Consider the following 17992-nt stretch of genomic DNA (forward strand, 5'->3'; position numbering starts at 1 on the left):
ATATTCAAACCAATTATAAGAATCAGCTTGCCTGAGTAAACGAGCTATTCTTGTGGCCAAGAACAAAAATGTCTATGAACTTAACAATATTATTCAGTCTAACATTCAAAGCGAGGCAGTCACATACAAGTCCATTGACAATGTTGTGGAAGCAGATGAATCAGTTAATTATCCAACAGAATTTTTGAATTCACTCGATCTGCCAGGGATGCCACTGCACGTACTGTAATGAAAATCAGTGTGCCAATTATCATGTTGCAAAATATCAACCAGCCAAAGCACGTGGCTTGCGGTAAAAAAATTAATAAGCAACCTCGTAGAAGCAACAATCTTGACAGGACCTTTCAAAGGTGAAGATGTCCTCATTCCTCGCATTCCTATGATTCCAATGGATATGCCATCTCAATTTAAGAGACTGCAGTTCCTAATTCAATTGGCGTTTGCAATCACCATCAACAAAGCTCAGAGGCAATCTTTAGAATTGTGCACTTTAGATCTAGACGTGGATTGCTTCGCACATGGACAATTATATGTTGCGTGTTCTAGAGTCGGCAAACCAGACAATCTCTACAGACAATGGAACAACAAAGAATATTGTATACCCACAAGCATTGTGAAATTAAACATATTAGAAACGTGCGCTTTCTCTTTTCTTTTCCATTTAACCAGACTGAGCCACAGCAACGCGTGGCCAGGTACAGCTAGTGTTTAATATTCTCTAGAACACATTCATCTGAAGGAAACCCAACCTAGAGAAGAGAAAAGAAGGTAGGGTCAAACTCGTGTTCGTGAATGCTGTCTTCTCAGTGCTTGGAAGTGGCACAAAAGGAAAATGTAATGCAAATGACCTGAACTGTCAATCAAGGGAAAATTAAGGCTCAGTTGACTAAAATAATTTTAATTTTACAGTTTACACAAGAGGACATGCAAAACACAAACCACAAGAAAAATGGTCCTTTACATTCCAACAGAATCTAGAAAAAAACCTGTCTGTAACTGGACTTCACAAATGGCCCAAACTCTAGCTCTCTAAAATATGGAAGAGACAAGCCGATCATCCTCAGGAACTGGGAAGAGCAGGCCAAGGTCAGTGGAGGATACCAACCACCGTGTGGCGTGTTCTGATTGCTCAGCAGGGAGCCAAACCAGGCGTCAGCCCGCATCCTCCGACTGTCCGAACCTCTAAATGCTACTTAGTGCTGTGCAATGCTTCTAGGTCAGCTGTCCCTGATTTACTGATTTACTACAGCTAAAATAAACTGGGGGGGGGGGGGGGTAACTAAGTATCAAAATGTTTCAAATGTTACACTCTTTGGGCCTGTTTCTGTGGCAAACTGTGACTTCAGTATTTACAATGAAACCTAAGCCTCTGTTGTTGTGGTTTCTGAATTTCTGAAGTGTGAATTTCCTACTAATCAGTTCGGAAGCCTTTGGTTTTCCAAGCACAGCACCTTTACCTCTGCGTGGGCAGCCACACTACAAGGAGGTGAGAGAAAACCAGGAAACTCACCCACTCTGGCACATGACTGCTCCTTTGGCCTTTCATGTTAAATCTGACAAACTGAGCACCAGTGAATGAATGTATGAAAGCCAAATAAAGAAGGAGAGCTTAAATGAACTAGAAGCTTAATTTCTTTTTCTTGGCTCAGAATAACATTTGGAAGAGGATATACCCTTTGTAATATTTTAAAAGGGAAAGAATAAAAGAAAAGCAACCTACTAGAGAGTAAGTGTTAAGAGAAAGGAATTATACTAATCCTCCAAAATACCTATTTGCAATGTCTGATTGAAAACAACCTGTGATCTGGGAAGAGAAAAATAGGACCAATGGAAATTAAAAACAGAAAATTCTGCAGCTACATCAGAATGCTCTTCTAAAGAATCTATTTCTGTTTTCTCAACTAATATACAAATACAAACTGAGCAGTAAGAGAAATACATGTAAGTATTCTCAGTAAGATAAAACCCATACCCAGACTTTTAAGGGTATGTGGTACTAGGCCCTTGAAGTCTGTCTGAGAAAAGGCTGCCTATTAAAAATATTTTCCGAGAACTTTAAGTTCCCTGAAATGTTCTATGGAAACGGTATTTATGACAAACCCACCTCCTCTGGAGAACATGAGATGCTGTTACTGGCAAAGTCACAAATTTTTAAACCATCCAAAAATAATTATGAATTTATGCCAAATGACTAAACTTGCTTTATTATTACAGTGATTAAGAGAACATTTGCTAATGTCTCATGATCAAGTCTTAAAGTAGCCGTCAACCTACAGAAAAGACTGTGACAAAACAGTATTTGACAGGCAGATTATTACAAAGCACAGACTCACTGGAGAGGGCGGTGCACACACGAGATACACGAGAGGTACGTCGTGGTGAGTGAGAAACAGGCTTCAGGGTGAGAACAATACTGCCATGATGGTTCTGCATTACTAGCAGGAGGACCTCTGGCAAATTATTTAGCTTCTCTGAGCTCCAGTTGCTTATTTGTAAAATAAAGACAGTAACACTTGCCTGCTATGACTATTTCTAGGACTAGCATGTTACATGGTATATAATTACTCAATAAATGACAGTTTTGTTACAGACTACAGAGAAGAAACTACTTACTATGTATCTGTTGCTTACAGTTACTCCCTAAATAGTACCTAGTTCAAAACTAGAATAGATGTAGTTCAAAATTTAACCAATATTTTTTGAATACCAAGTACCAGATACTGTTCTTAAACTAGAAATACAGCACTGAATAAACAGAGCAGTAAATGACCAGTTATTGAATAAAACACACACACACACACACACACACACACACACACACACACACACACACACACCTATAACCCTACCTGCATTCGAGGAGACACAGCCCATGATCAGAAGTAAGATACAGTATGCAGATGGTACTAGATGAAGTGAGGGAGAGAGCCAGAAGCTCCCTGGGGGAGGGGAAGCAGCCAGTACAAAAGCCACAGGCCCTGTTGTGTTCAAGGAACAACATGGAAGCTGGTGTGACTGGGGCAGCGTGAGCACAGGCAGGAGGGGTGGGGAGGGGAAGGAGTGAGGACACAGTGCAGGAATGAACAAATGAACACTAAAAACATGGGATGGGAGAAAGGAAACTCTTGAGGTCAGTGCTCTGGGCTTTGTGGCACATAGCCTGGTTACGGGAAAAGAACACATGCTTTAGAGTCAGTAAGTTTTTATTCTGATTTGCTTATTTATGCTGTTTGGCAGTTATTCAACCACTTTAAATTTTAGTGTTTCGGTCCCTAGCCTTATCTTTAAAATGGGAATAATAATAATAATTATACAAGGATGAAGTAAAATCAAGTGGCACAGAGCAGACCTTCAGTACACTTGTTTCCTTCTCTCTCAATCTTTTTTTTTTTTTTTTTTTATACTGAGACAGAGATAGATAGATAGGGACAGACAGACAGGAATGGAGAGAGGGGAGAAGCATCGATCATTAGTTTCTCGTTGTGGCACTTTCGTTGTTCATTGATTGCTTTCTCATATGTGCCTTGACCAGGGGGCTACAGCAGACCAAGTAATTTGACCAGGGGGCTACAGCAGACCAAGTAACCCCTTGCTCAAGCCAGCAACCTTGAGTCCAAGCTGGTGAGCTTTGCTCAAACCAGATGAGCCCGTGCTCAAGCTGGCGACATCGGGGTCTGGAACCTGGGTCCTCCGTTTCCCAGTCCAACGCTCTATCCACTGCACCACCGCCTGGTCAGGCGTTTCCTTGTCTCTCTAAGCTAAACCCCTCACTATATAGCAGCGGGTGGAGTCTGGGTTCCAGGTCTAGGGCTACCATGACAATAGCCTTGCATGTTATTCAATCTTCCTGGGTCTCAGCATCTCAACTGAGAAAGCGCACTGCTATACATAGACCTTATAAAGTCAGGTATATATAACAAAGTGCTGTTTCAAAATTATAACCAAATAATATTACTACTATAGCTTATCTTAATATTAAAAGTTTCAAACAGTAAAGTATATGACTCCCATTCATCTACCTTATTAGATAAACTATCATATAAATTTAAATTTTTTAGGCATGAAGTTGTCAAGATTTATTTAGCATTCATGTATTTTCATCCCCCTTCCTGCCCCTGCTTAAGAACACTGATCTAACGGAGACATTTCCAAGAAAATAAAGATGATGAAGTGTTTATAATAAGCTATTTTTCTGTATAAAAAGGAATAGAATAAGAATATTTATATTTGCTTGTTTATCATAAACACACTGTGAGAGTACGTATAAAAAACTAATCAGTGTTGAGGGGAGAACGGGCAGATGAAGGAGGTGGGAGGAAGATACAGTATACCTTTTAAATACATTATTTTGAAATATATATTACATATTTAGGAATGCTAATCTAAAACCCTTGCTTGAGGGTTAAAAATGAACAAAATAAACGTTGGATAATTACAAAGTTAATTATACAACAATATGAAAACTGCAAGTGACCTGTCTGTTGCACAAATTGGACATCCTTCAACCTATTTGTATTTTTTCTGAAATGTTCAAAAAGATCACAGAATATCCTCAGTAGTCTTCTCCACATTTTGTAATCTGGAAACCAAGCGCATACAATTCTGTAGCACATACAGAAAAAGACGGTTCCCTCCAGGTCTGTGCCGAATCAGTGAGTCCACCGAGCACTGAGGCCCTGAGCAGACGTGTCCAGGAGCAGCTGCTCCCAGCAGAGAAGGTGCACATTCCCAGCAGGAGGGGAAGGGGAAGGCGAGCAGGACAAGAGCACATCCAGGAGGGTCGGTTATTACAGGTAGCATCTGTGGCGGTGTGCTGGCATGTCGATGGATTCACAGCCTCACCTTCTTCCAGGAAGGGAGAGAGCTACGGTACGGAACTGTGAACAGAAGACAAAGGGAAATACTGGCTGGTCCCAGAGACACTTGAGCAGCAGACTTAGAAATGACAGAGAAAACTAACATAAAAAGATCAAACAGAATTTTCCCCCCCAAAATTAGCCATGCCTTAAAATGGGGGTTCTTCAACAGAAGTGGTTTTGTTCCCAGTTCTTTTACGACGTTGGGAGAGCCTTTCTGGTTGTCACAGCTGACGGCACGTCCCGGGTTAGTGCTGGCATCAGTGGGCAGAGGCCAGGGATGCACAGGACAATCCCTATAATAAGAAGTTCTTCAGCCCGAACTGTCCGTCATGCCAAGGCTGAGAAACCCTGGTCTAAAATGACCATCAGTGTGGCTAACCATGAGCATGGCTGAAAGATGCGAGAGTGGCCTGAAGGTAGATCACAGTGAACAGATAATGTAGCTATAGCCTGGTGCTGGTACAGCCTCTGACTCTCTCTCCCCGGGACCCCCTCTCAGGCCAGCCGTTGTGGCTGAGGTGCTCTTCTGGGCTGTCTCACTAGGGACCCCCTCTCAGGCCAGCCGTTGTGGCTGAGGTGCTCTTCTGGGCTGTCTCACTAGGGACCCCCCTCTCAGGCCAGCCCGTTGTGGCTGAGGTGCTCTTCTGGGCTGTCTCACTAGGGACCCCCTCTCAGGCCAGCCCGTTGTGGCTGAGGTGCTCTTCTGCGCTGTCTCACTAGGGACCCCCTCTCAGGCCAGCCCGTTGTGGCTGAGGTGCTCTTCTGTGCTGTCTCACTAGGGACCCCCCTCTCAGGCCAGCCCGTTGTGGCTGAGGTGCTCTTCTGGGCTGTCTCACCGTCAGTTCAACCTCTACTTCTATGGCAGCAGGTATGTATTCTAACTGGCAGTACGCTAGGAGCTTTTGTACGGGCTATTTTATTTAATCCTCAGAACAACACTATTATGAGGCAGGATCCAGTATTATCCCCATTCTACAGATGAAGAAAATATGCTCAAATCACTTGTCAGTCACACTACGTAGAAATGGGGAAGCCAAGATTCAACTCTGAAAACTGAACTCCAGAATCTGAACTTCTCCTCTAGCCCCGCCCCCCACAGTATTCCACTGCCTCTTTCTCGGTGGTGCTTCACTGTTGGCAAGGGCACCTGCTCCCTGTCCATCAACCTGGCTGCCCCTACAACTCAGCCATCTGCACTGTCATCTACTGCTGTGGCAGTAGTGGACAGGCAGGAGGCCACCTTGGGGCAAACAGGTAAGACACAGAAGAACACAGATCACAAGGAATACAAAATCAACCACAGAAACGGTCAGGAAGGGAAAGCATGGTCAACAATGAAAGTGTTAGGCATCTGGAGATAGGCCCAGTATCACCATCATATCTCTAGTGGAAACTTAAGGGTGGCTCTGTATGCCACGTACCACGCAAGGTACTCTCAGGAATTCTGGAGAACACGCGTGCGTATGTACACACACACACACACACACACACACACACACACACATACACACACCTGGGACAATCCAAAGCATCACATGTTGGGTAGCTTTTTGAATGCTTCTACTTAGGGAGAAGGCAGCGAGGCTATGTCAGGTCAAGGTAGGCCTTGAATGATCAGGGAGACACCCACCTGAAACTTGCAATCCACTGTGAAACAGGCTAGGCCGTGCGCGCGTGTGTGCACGTGTGTGCGCGTGTGCGCTAATATGTTGATCTGAAGACTTTTTCAAATAAGAATCTCATGGCTGAGGGAAAAGCGCAAAAAGCAAAAGCAAAGCGAGTAGGCTCTTCGGCACAGTACTGTATTCATAGTAGTCGGTTTTTTAAAAGTTCCCTCTTGATAAAATAATCAAAGCAAGGCAAAAAAAAAAAAAAATCACTCAAGTAAACTGCAAAAAGAAAAATCCATCTGAGTAGATATTTTTTTAACATGAAAAATTAAAATGTGAGCTGGGAGGCACATCTTAGTGGTAGTAAATGAACATCCACCATCCAAAGGTTCTTTCTAAAAAGCTCCGTGACTGACAACACAGCACTGAAGAAGCAACAGCACACAATCCAGGCTCTAAGTAGCTCTCAGTACAGTTAGACCCGCTCTCCTTATTAACACCTCCACGTTCGTCCCACTTCCTCTCCCCGGCCGAGACTGAGCACCTCTTCAGGTCTCTGCCTGGCCCTCTGACTCGGGCGTGGAGACCCCTCCCTCGCCCAGACCCTGTGGTCTCCAACTGCACACCCTCTCCTCGCAGCCTCCTCCCCGAGCTCCGCATGTGCGCTCTCACAACGGTCTCTTCTGGGTTTGTACCCTCATCTTTCAGTTCTTCTTTCTAGGAGAACCTTGGTCTCAGTCAGTTACTTTGCTCTTTATGCTTTTAAAAAAGAATGAGATTCGCCCCAACCCCAGGACCCTCTGCTCGATTTGAGGATTTCATGTACTCCATTCAAGATCCTGTTTCTCTGGTAAAAAGCTCCCCAGGTCCTTATAATTAATAGATCATTGACTTCTTGCATCTTATTATTTCACTTTCCCGATCCCCGGGGAGCCAAACAGATTGTTCAGGCGATGAAGTCCTGCTGGCGACACCCCGCCTCCCGTGTACGCCTCCGACACTAGCTGACGCCTCGCCCAGCACTTCCGGCCCCAATTCTTCTTTCACAGTGAAGGGAAACAGTCATCCAGCCTGTGGGACCTGGACCCATTTACACCGTCTCTGAATGATCTCAGTGACGATGACAGGATTTTCAGTAACAAGGACATAAGGCAGACACGGATGTATACTCATACTCAGCTAGCAGATGCCCAAAAAAAGTGTTAACCATTCTTCTATAACTTGCTGACCAAGTCAGATGAATGGAGTATTACATTATGACTATGGTATGCTGTAGCTGTAATTTTTAAAAAACCTTTGACTTGTGAGAGAAATAAAAGGAAGCAGCATACATAGAATAAAACAAAGACTAGTCACAGCTATTTTTATGAGTGCTCCTAAAAATGAGACTAAACAGTGAAAAGTCCCATTGAAAAAGCAGGGAGTCGTGCAAGGAAACATAAATTATAGGCCCAATTACCAAGAACCTATCTTAGCCTAAGGAAGCTTTCCAATAAATTCCATGTAATTACTCTGCAGAACGCTTAGAACTCTGTGGTTATTTAACCGTGAACATAGCTGCTATCAATGCCGTGCAGCAATTAAAATTATATATTAAGTTAGAACTGCTAGAAGATGTATAGTTGGATATAATCATAACCAGACTATCAAAGACACTGGGAGAGCAGATATAAAATTGAATCAAGTAGTGTGCTATATGTAGTTTTCTGCTTAGTAATTAACATGTACATCAGGAAGAAAAAACAATGTATTAAACCAGCTTTGGAAGAATGAAATCAAATGTAGGAACTGAGCTCCGTTAAACAGAGATTACAAATTCTGGACTAAAATGCGAGATGTACTATTTCATTTATCTTAAGAAAAGAAGATTTGATATCACACTATTTGGTTGTTGATGGGAAAGTATTAAAACTTATGACCAGAGTGAAGTATACAAGAAAGTTAGACAGAAAAGGGTAAACTGACAAATAAAAGCACAGTCCCTTGCAGAAGTAGTTGCTCACTGTGATTGCCTCATACAGGTATGAAATGAATGAAATGTCAGCTGATGGACCCATTTAAAAACCAGGCAACTCACTGGTTTCATGCCCTTATTTCAAATTGTGGTTTCAAACAAAACCCAATGTCTTATGGAGACAGTTTTGTCATTTAGGATAATTCTAAGAACTGGGAAAGAGGGGTTTGAGAGCAGAGTCGTCTGTCTACCGTGGGGAGCTAACAAGTAGTTTTATTAATGATAGAAACACTGAAGCAGTGACTAGGCCAGTAAATCTGGCGTCTTCATTAGATGAAGCAAAGGGCACACTCAGTAAACAGCTTGAAGGTGATGCCTTAAACCAGAAGCTCGTCCAGAGAAAGACATGTTTTCCTTTTAGGCTTCAACTGACTCTCCTTGAGAGGAATGGTTCTCAAATGTGGCCCCTTCAAGAAGCCTGTAAGTCAGAGCCATTTTCATAATAACACTATCTTTTTCATAGTCATTTTCTCACAAGTATACAAGGAATTTTCCAGAGATTACATGACGTGTGGTGACATCAATACTCTGACATCTAAAGGAATATATAAAACAGATTTGAGAATCCAGCTGTTTTCAATTAAGCCAGACATTAGAGTTTGCCTAAATATAAAGCAATCCAACTTTTCTTGCTGTTGTTGGTTTGAAAAAAATATTTTTCATAAAAACATGCTATTTTTATTAACATAATAGGTTTATTAATGAATACATGAATATTTAAAATATCTTACTCTGAATTTCTAATACAGTAAATATTTATAGATACAATCCACACAATCGAAAGCTCTTTAAAGCCCTAATTTCTACGAGTGTAAAGGAGTCATGAGACCAAGACTTTGAGAACTATTCTGAAGCCTTTACTTAATTAATCCGGAACTCTGCTCCTTCCTTTCGAACAGCCGACGAGTGCTAGGAACAGGAAACCCCCTTTTCCATCCCAGTGTGGCCCCAGTCATAACTATAGTCATCTGATATTGGCAAGTACACTGAACAAGTCCTACCATATTCATAGCATCAAAACTTTAAATCCAAGGTACACATAGTGAATAGAGTAGAGTATTGATCTCCTAAAAATAACAGCTGGGAAACTAAGCTGACTCTGAAGTTGTTCACTACTTACAGGTTGATTTCTGTAGCTAACAGAAACAACACAATGCCATTAATGGCTTGTGAACTGATATTACTGCTAGATAATCCCCCTAAGTTTATATGGGCCAGTTGTCTGAATACTGGAAAAGAATCTGGAAAAGTAGAAACATAATTGATGTGTTAGGGTGGCCAGATTATATAGGAATACTATATTTCCATTTCAGTTTCACTTGCTGTCAATGTAATGTTGCTTGTGAAATAAACATTTGTCCAATAGAGTTCTTGGACTCTGAGGAAAAAAACTAAAAGAGCCACTCTTCTGTTTGTAGAGATGAAATGACCAAAGGAGAAGAGTGTCTAGGACATGGGTATTTACCACCCATCTCTCTTCTCCAACAAGCAAGCACGGTTCTAATTCAGGGAACTGAGTAAGGAAGAGACAGAGATGCTGCAACAGTCTTGATTCTTTCTAGAGTCAGAACACCAATGGGAAAACCATTCACGCCTCATTTTCTTAAATAGCTAAAACCATGCACATGGTAAAAATGAGAACATCTTCAAAAGATGTGTACAATTACTTTGAACAGTGCTACAGTTTTTTCTTCAGGAAGGTATATTTGTTCATGCTTTCATTTATTCAAAAAATATTCACTGAGTGCCCTCTACAGGTAAGGGCTTTGTGGTAGATGCTCTAGAAGATAAAAATGAATCAGACAGGTGTCCTAGTCTTAACAAACTTCTATTTTAGAGCATAATATAGAAAAAATAAGGCAACCCTAATATAATATAATATAATATAATATAATATAATATAATATAATATAATATAATATAATATAATATATATAATATATAATATATTATTTTGGATATGCCTGGCATTATAGCATATAGGCATACCATGTTTCCTATGTGTGTTATATGATGCATAATACTAATACTCAGTGTCTCTCACAGAGGAGATAAAATATATAGTCACACATGTGTGCTGACATGCGTGTAAATAAAAACTGAAAAGCCTTTCAGAATATATAATTTGTAAAAAAGAATCAGCATTATAGTTAGTACCAAAGAATATTCAAGATGACAGATGTGATATTTTGAAAAAAACAAAACAAGGAACTGGTGGTATTGCACATAACAGTGATAAACCACAGTAAATTATAATAGTTCTAAGCCATAATAGAAACTCTAAAGAAAAGCTGTAATAAGATACTGCTTTAAGCCAGTTTGGATTTAACTACCGCACATTTATGTCCATAAAACCAGCTTCCACAACCTGTTTTTATTGGACGGGATTCAGTGAATGTTCCTATAATCCTGTGGTGTTAGTACTTCAACGTGAATACGAGTACTCCACAACAGCAGCCTTCAAACTCCAGCACACATGCCTCTGAGGGCACACAAAGACTGTCCAGAGGTGACGCATTGGAGAGCTTCAAGGGAATCAGCATTTACATCTGCAGTTCACACACAGGCCTTCCAAAACCGATCTCCCAGAAGAAGTGCTTTTGCACTGAGTTCTCCCTTTCTAACAACCCTTTCAAAACAATCCTCTTACTGAAAATCTTACTGACTGCACCTTCATGGGTTGGAAGCCCCTCCGGGGCACATACAAAGGGACAAACATAGAAAGACTTACTCCTGACAGGGTCCAAGAGAGAGCACCAGCTTCAGAACCAGCCACTGGAGGGAGCAGTGTCTATTACTTCATCTGGGGAAACTAAGGCAAGACCCTGGGCCTCATCTTTGTTAGGACTGAAGTGGTATTTACATATTTACTTAGGCTGAAAAATGAAGTCTGAGTTTTCTTGAATATTTGATTTGACTGATTGGTTTGCCACTGATGACTTTTAGATTATATGGCAGAGGTGAATATATAGCTTTCGAAAGTATTTAACCTTGAATAAAAAATTCCAGATGCCAGCTTTAAAATGTGGAAAAGGGTACTTAGTTTTTAAAAATTATTCTAGAATAAAGTATTGAAGAGAAGTTCTTTTAAAATCCCTTTACAATAGCCTTAAAAAGAATAAAATTCTTGGGGATAAATTTAACCAATGAGGTAAACTATTTGGAGAGTAAAAACTATGATATTGATGAAATAAACTGAGGAAGACAAAAAAAAAAAAAAAAAAAGGAAAGCTATCCTGTGTTCATTAATTGAAACCATTAATATTGTTAAATTTCCATACTATCCAAAATGATTTACAGATTCAATGCAATCCCTATCAAAATTCCAATGGCATTTTTCACAAAAATAAAACAAAATCCTAAAATGTATATGGAACCACAAAAGACCTTGAATAACCAAAGCAATCTTGAGAAAAAAGAGCACAGATGGAGACATCACATGTCCTAATTTTAAACAACAGTACAAAGCTATAGCAACCAAAACAATGGATTTGGCATAAAAACAGACACTAGATCAATAGAACAAAGTAGAAAGCCCAGAAATAAATCCATCCCTATACAGTCAATTAATTTTCAACAAAGGAGCCAAGAAATACAATGAGGAAAGGACAGTCTCTTCAATAAATGGTGCTGGGAAAACTTGATATTCATCTGCAAAAGAATGAAATTAGACTTACATCATAAATGATGTAAGGTGAAGCTATCTTACATTACATACAAAAATCAATTCAAAATGAATTAAAGTTCTGAAACTATGACCTGAAACTGTAAAACTCCTCAAAGGAAAACACAGGGGGTAAGCTCCTTGACATGTCTTGGCAGTGATACTTTTGGAATTCATACCAGAACCAAATCAAACTGACACTACACCAGAGTAAAAGCTTCTGCACAGCCAAGGAAACCATCCACAAAAAGAAAGGAAACCTATGGAATGGGAGAAAATATTTGCAAATCACATATATGATAAGGAGTTAATACCCCAAATATATAAGGAATTCACACAACTCAGTAGTGAAAAACCAAATAACCCAGTGAAAAATGGGCCAAAGACCTAAATAGATATTTTTTCAGACATATAAATGGAAAATAGTACTCAACATCGTTAATCATCAGGGAAATGAAAGTCAAAACACAATGAGATATCATCAATCACACGTATCTCAAGCAAAAGGAGACAACAAATATTAGTAAGGATGTAGAGACAAGGGCACTTTGGTCCACTGTTGGTGGGAATGTACTCTGGTACAGTCAATATGGAAACAGCATGGAAGTTCCTCAGGAAACTAACAACAGAACCATCAAATGATCCAGCAATCCCACTTCTGGGTATATATCCAAAGGATATGAAATCACTATCGTGAAGTGGTGTCTGGACCCCTACGTTCATGGCACCATTATTCACAATAGCCAAGGAATGGGAACAGTTTAAGTGTCTGACAACAGATGGATGAATAAAGAAAAGGTGATTATATTTATACACACACACACACACACACACACACACAGGGGTGGGCAAAGTAGGTTTACAGTTGTTTGGATGAAAAATAATACATAATTTAATATAAGAATAAACTATTTCATGTACTCACAAAGGTAAACCTACTTATGCCAATCCATGTATAATATATACATATTTATATATGTGTATATATATAAAATGTAAAAAGCCATTAAATAAAAAAATCCTGACATTTGCGACAATGTGGAGGGCACTATGCTAAGTGAAATAAGCCAGGCAGAGAAAGACAGTTATGAACTGCATAGTATCAACTTTTATATGGAACCTAATAAAAAAAAAGTTTAACTCACAGTGAATGGTGGTTGCTGGAGGAGGAGGGTGGGGACACGGGGTGGTTAGTACACAGGGACAGTTATAAGATGAATCAAGTCTGAGGATCTAATATGTAACATGTGGCTACAGCTGACATTCCTGTGTGATAAAACAAATTGGCTAAGAGAGAACTGAAATGTTCTTACACACAGAAGTGACTACGTAAGGTGATGAATGTGTTAATTTGGTGGGAATCCTTCCACAGTTTATATGTATATCAAATAATCAGGTTGTATACTTTAAATATCTTACAATTGTATTTTTCAAGCATATCCCAGTAAACTGAATTTTTAAAAAGTAGATAACACATGCCAAAGGAAAGTGCCAGGATTACACTTCGTATGAACAAACTAATACATAATAAAGTTGTCTTGGAAAGGTAAGTGCAAACATTTGAAAACCACTGTTCTAGGAGATATGATCTAGATCAGGGGTCCCCAAACTTTTTACACAGGGGGCCAGTTCACTGTCCCTCAGACCGCTGGAGGGCCGGACTATAAAAAAGACTATGAACAAATCCCTACATACACTGCACATATCTTATTTTAAAGTAAAAAAACAAAACAGGAACAAATACAATATTTAAAATAAAGAACAAGTAAATTTAAATCAACAAACTGACCAGTATTTCAATGGGAACTATGCTCCTCTCACTGACCACCAATGAAAGAGGTACCCTTCCAGAAGTGCAGCGGGGGCTGAATAAATGGCCTCGGGGGGCCTCATGTGGCCCGTGGGCCGTAGTTTGGGGACCCCTGATCTAGAAAGAAGGCAAGCACAATGTTGAGAATTTTTCTTTAAGTTGACAGTTTTTCTAATACAGAGCGTGTTCCTTGAAGAAGACACTTAGTAGCAGACCAGATCCATGGCAGTCGTTTTTGTTCTTGTTGGAGAGGTAATGTGGTATGCAGACACAACACAGGCTTTGCTCTTCTGGGCCTTCCTGACCTTCGATTTTCATAGCTGTAAAATAGAGATAATAATCCCAAACCCTATAAACTTACCATGAGAATTAGAACCAATAGATGTACTGACTTAGCTCACTTCTTGGCAACACATTACTGACACTAAATAAAAAACAGTAGTTATTATTAGTATCCAAATTTTAGTCTTTGAACTGTGAGGAAAATCACAAATTGGAATTAAAATTCTTTACTGCCTTTTTTAGGTGAAAATTTGGCTACTGACCAACCACCTATGCTGTGCATATTCAGTTACTTTTCCAATAATGTAGAAAGATGTTAACTAAGTCATGATGCTCCCTGTGAAAAAATGGATGGCCCTGTAGGTCAGGAATGTAGGATGTGTCCAGAGATTGGGGTACAATCAATAATAATTGACTGAGTTAATATTCGGCCAGAATACCATTTCCAGAAAATATCTGAAAATGAATTTCATATGTGGACATTCTGCATCTCAGGGTCTATGCTGCTTTTAAGATCATGGGCACTCTGGTTAAAAGTTCTCAAAATCACTTATCTGCTTTTGTTGGCAATTAGGACCTGTATTAGCATGTAAAGTCAGTGAGCATCAATGCCTAAAACCTGTTAATATGCAAAGAAAAATAATGGAGACAGAAACCTATAATACCATTTTGTTTAAAACCCAATTCTATTTCAATACTTCAGAACGAAGTGGATTTAAACCCTCAACTCCACACACTCCTTACCCAAAAGACACCAATAGTCTATCCTTAACTGTACACAATCCTTTCTCTGCAATTTCAAAAATGTAAAAACCAAAAGTTCTTGCTAACGTGTGGCAGCAATGCTTATCTGAATCCATTTAACAGCAAAACCTGAATAGATATCAGGCTATTTATTATTTTTAATAAATTATCTCACTTAATGTAACCGTTCACGTGGTTCATTGCAGAAATATTCAGAGGTTTACTTCGGAGCTGGTGCCACAGGTTTTGCTGGTGCTATTACATAATATAGGGTGGAAGATCCTTACCATCTTTCTGAAATTTGAAAACTTTAAGATTTTGAAAGTTTTGGACAATGTAGATCTCAAGAGACTTAAATATCAACAATCAGCAAATATATGCCGAAAGCATTTATATACACTATATATTTGAAAAAAATACATCTAGTCAAATATGTGTATATGTGTATACAAAGAGAACACTTATATATGCGCACACACATACACACACACACATACCCCCCGCATTAGTAATTAGCGGTGTGTGACAACTAGCGTCCTTGTTGGGCACTGCACACAACAGGCTAGACTTGCAGCTTCAAGTTCTATAAAGATCAGCTGACTTTACAAAGAAATGCTTTTCTCCAAGATCGTAAACTAACCTCAAACGTCAACCTTCAAATGCTCCCTGGATGTAAAGCAAGAAATAGTGACTGATTTAGGTAAGTCCATTCACCATACCGGAAGTGCTCATTCCAGTACAGTAACATCACTATTTTGTATCTCTCTCTTATACACGTCCACAATCCCACAGTGTGCAACAGCTGTACCAGCACCCAACTTGCTCTAAGAATTACATCACTGGTTACCTGCCCTCAGTGATGACTGGGGGTATAACTTTTCCGGCATATAAACTATTTCTGTCTCTGACAGGCCTTACCTCACTAGCTTGTTGACTGTCCTATGGTGTGCTCATGGGACTGGCTCAGGGAAATAGAAGGTTGTTAGGAAGAAAATAGGAAGGAAATGCTGGGAGCAAATGCATTCAAATCGACATTTTTATGTACCTAATGTGTATGATGGAGCTTGGGAACAGATGGAGATGCCAGCCAATTTCCAGAAACCATAAAAAGTTACATGAGCTTGCACATGCTGAAAAACATGTATCATACTTACTGCTGAAAACACTGAACACAATGGGAACATTTTAAACGTACTCAAAATCCTTTTTGCCAGTCATAGACTGCCAAGATTCACTAATCACCATTCAATCTTAATGGTATTTTCATTACACTGCAAAACAATCTTCCCTCCTTTATATCCTAAGAAAACACACCTCTTTCTCATGGAAATGAAATAACATATGGTATTATTTAATAAGTTGAACAGAAATCTTGAAAAGTTTTTGTGACACTGTTCTCTAAAAAAACTCTAAGAAATGTGATGTACAAGACGGGGAGGATTTTGCTGCAGTTATGCTCAGCGCACTAACACGATTCTAATGCTAAGGTGGGAGGAAGAAGCACTTTGCCTGTGTCTCTGTAACTATTTCATCACCAAAGCAGTTTACCCATGGACTCGACCACTGGGTTGTGAAGTCTCACGACCATTCAGGAAGGAGCCGCCATGTCTCTCTTCTCAGCTCCCAACTGTCTCCAGTAGGGAGTGGGAGAGGGCTGAAACCTTGGGCAAGCCTCCTGCCAAGACAGTGGATGAGATCATGGTCAACTCCACCCCAGCATCCACCCGCTTCTTCAGAATTTCACAGGCCACAGCCCATGGGCTGGCCTCCTGTCAGATTCTCAAAACAGGACAAACTAAAAGTAGATCCCCATGAAAAAGTTTGGGCATTCTTACATTATACAATTATTTTAAACATGTTCTTCTTGTGTAATTACAGAAGAGCAGATTAGAGTCTCAAAAAAACTTTTTATTTCCAAGAAGCTTGTCCCAAATTAGTTTCCTTTTGAAATGTCCTCTCAGATCCTTAAACAACTTTCAAAAAGAAAGTTCTCTGGCAAAGATTAAAGACATGCATTAGATAATTAACTCATTCCTAATAGAAAAGCTATATTAAAATATTATGAATATTTAAATATTCATAATGCTTGACTAGAAAACAAATATTTATAACTTTTCATCCATGATAAGTATTTTAGTTCAATTCTTCAGGGATTCCATTCTATTTTAGTTTCTGTATAACAATACTTCAAAGCTATAATTACAGCATCTATAATCAGCCCATTGCCAGTGTAATTAAGAGTTCCAAAAATTTAAAACTATGACCTTACTACTGAGGAAAAGAAGTGAAAGAAAGTTTCTGTTTCATGTAAAATGCTCTCCTGTTATGCCAACAACTTTAAAATGTAAGAAATAAAAAATGGTACTATAAGTCATTTTTAAAAGGGAATCATTATGTTCTTGATAATAGAGTTTTTCTTCCATCATTTCTAGCATCTGACTCTCATCAATAAGCTCTTTCCTCTCAAACCTGTGCTCTTTCCATAGATAGAGTTATAAAAACTCTAAACCCCTTCAAATGTCTCTCAATTTCTCCTCATTCAACTATCATCTGCTATGGGGATAAAGATATATGTGAAGTAATTCCTGGCACAGTGTCATGCTAGTGTAAACCTAATCTTAACTAAATCCATCAGTGAAGTGCCTAACATATAAGCAACTTGAGTAAAATTTTACCTTAAGTACGAATCAGGAAGTTGAACACTGAACATTAATGTACACATATTATAATGGTGCAAGGAAGCCATTTAATATATTAATAACCAAATTAATAAAGAACAACAGTAATAACTGACATTTATCAAATGCTTACTATGTGTCAGCACTATGACAATCTTAGACAAATTATCTCATTTAATTTTCACAAATGATTCCTGAGATAATACAATCATTGACTCCATTTTTCATATGAGAAAATTGAAGCTCAGAGATGTTAAATAACTGTCCAGATTAATTAGCTGTTAAGAGTAGAGCCAGTCTTAAAGCCAGGTTCAACTGAATCTCAAACTGT

General features: G+C 39.3%; 2 protein-coding genes across 6 annotated transcripts in view; one reads left to right on the plus strand and one right to left on the minus strand.

Annotated features, from left to right (window-relative positions):
* The window catches only part of CMSS1 (cms1 ribosomal small subunit homolog), a 419693-nt gene that overhangs the window by 371028 nt on the left and 30673 nt on the right, over positions 1-17992 (minus strand). The window lies entirely within an intron of this gene.
* Positions 1-17992, plus strand: part of FILIP1L (filamin A interacting protein 1 like) — a 317903-nt gene that overhangs the window by 277598 nt on the left and 22313 nt on the right. The gene's annotated exons all lie outside the window — the stretch shown is intronic.

Source organism: Saccopteryx leptura, chromosome 8 (assembly GCF_036850995.1).
Source record: "Saccopteryx leptura isolate mSacLep1 chromosome 8, mSacLep1_pri_phased_curated, whole genome shotgun sequence".
NCBI lineage: Eukaryota > Metazoa > Chordata > Mammalia > Chiroptera > Emballonuridae > Saccopteryx > Saccopteryx leptura.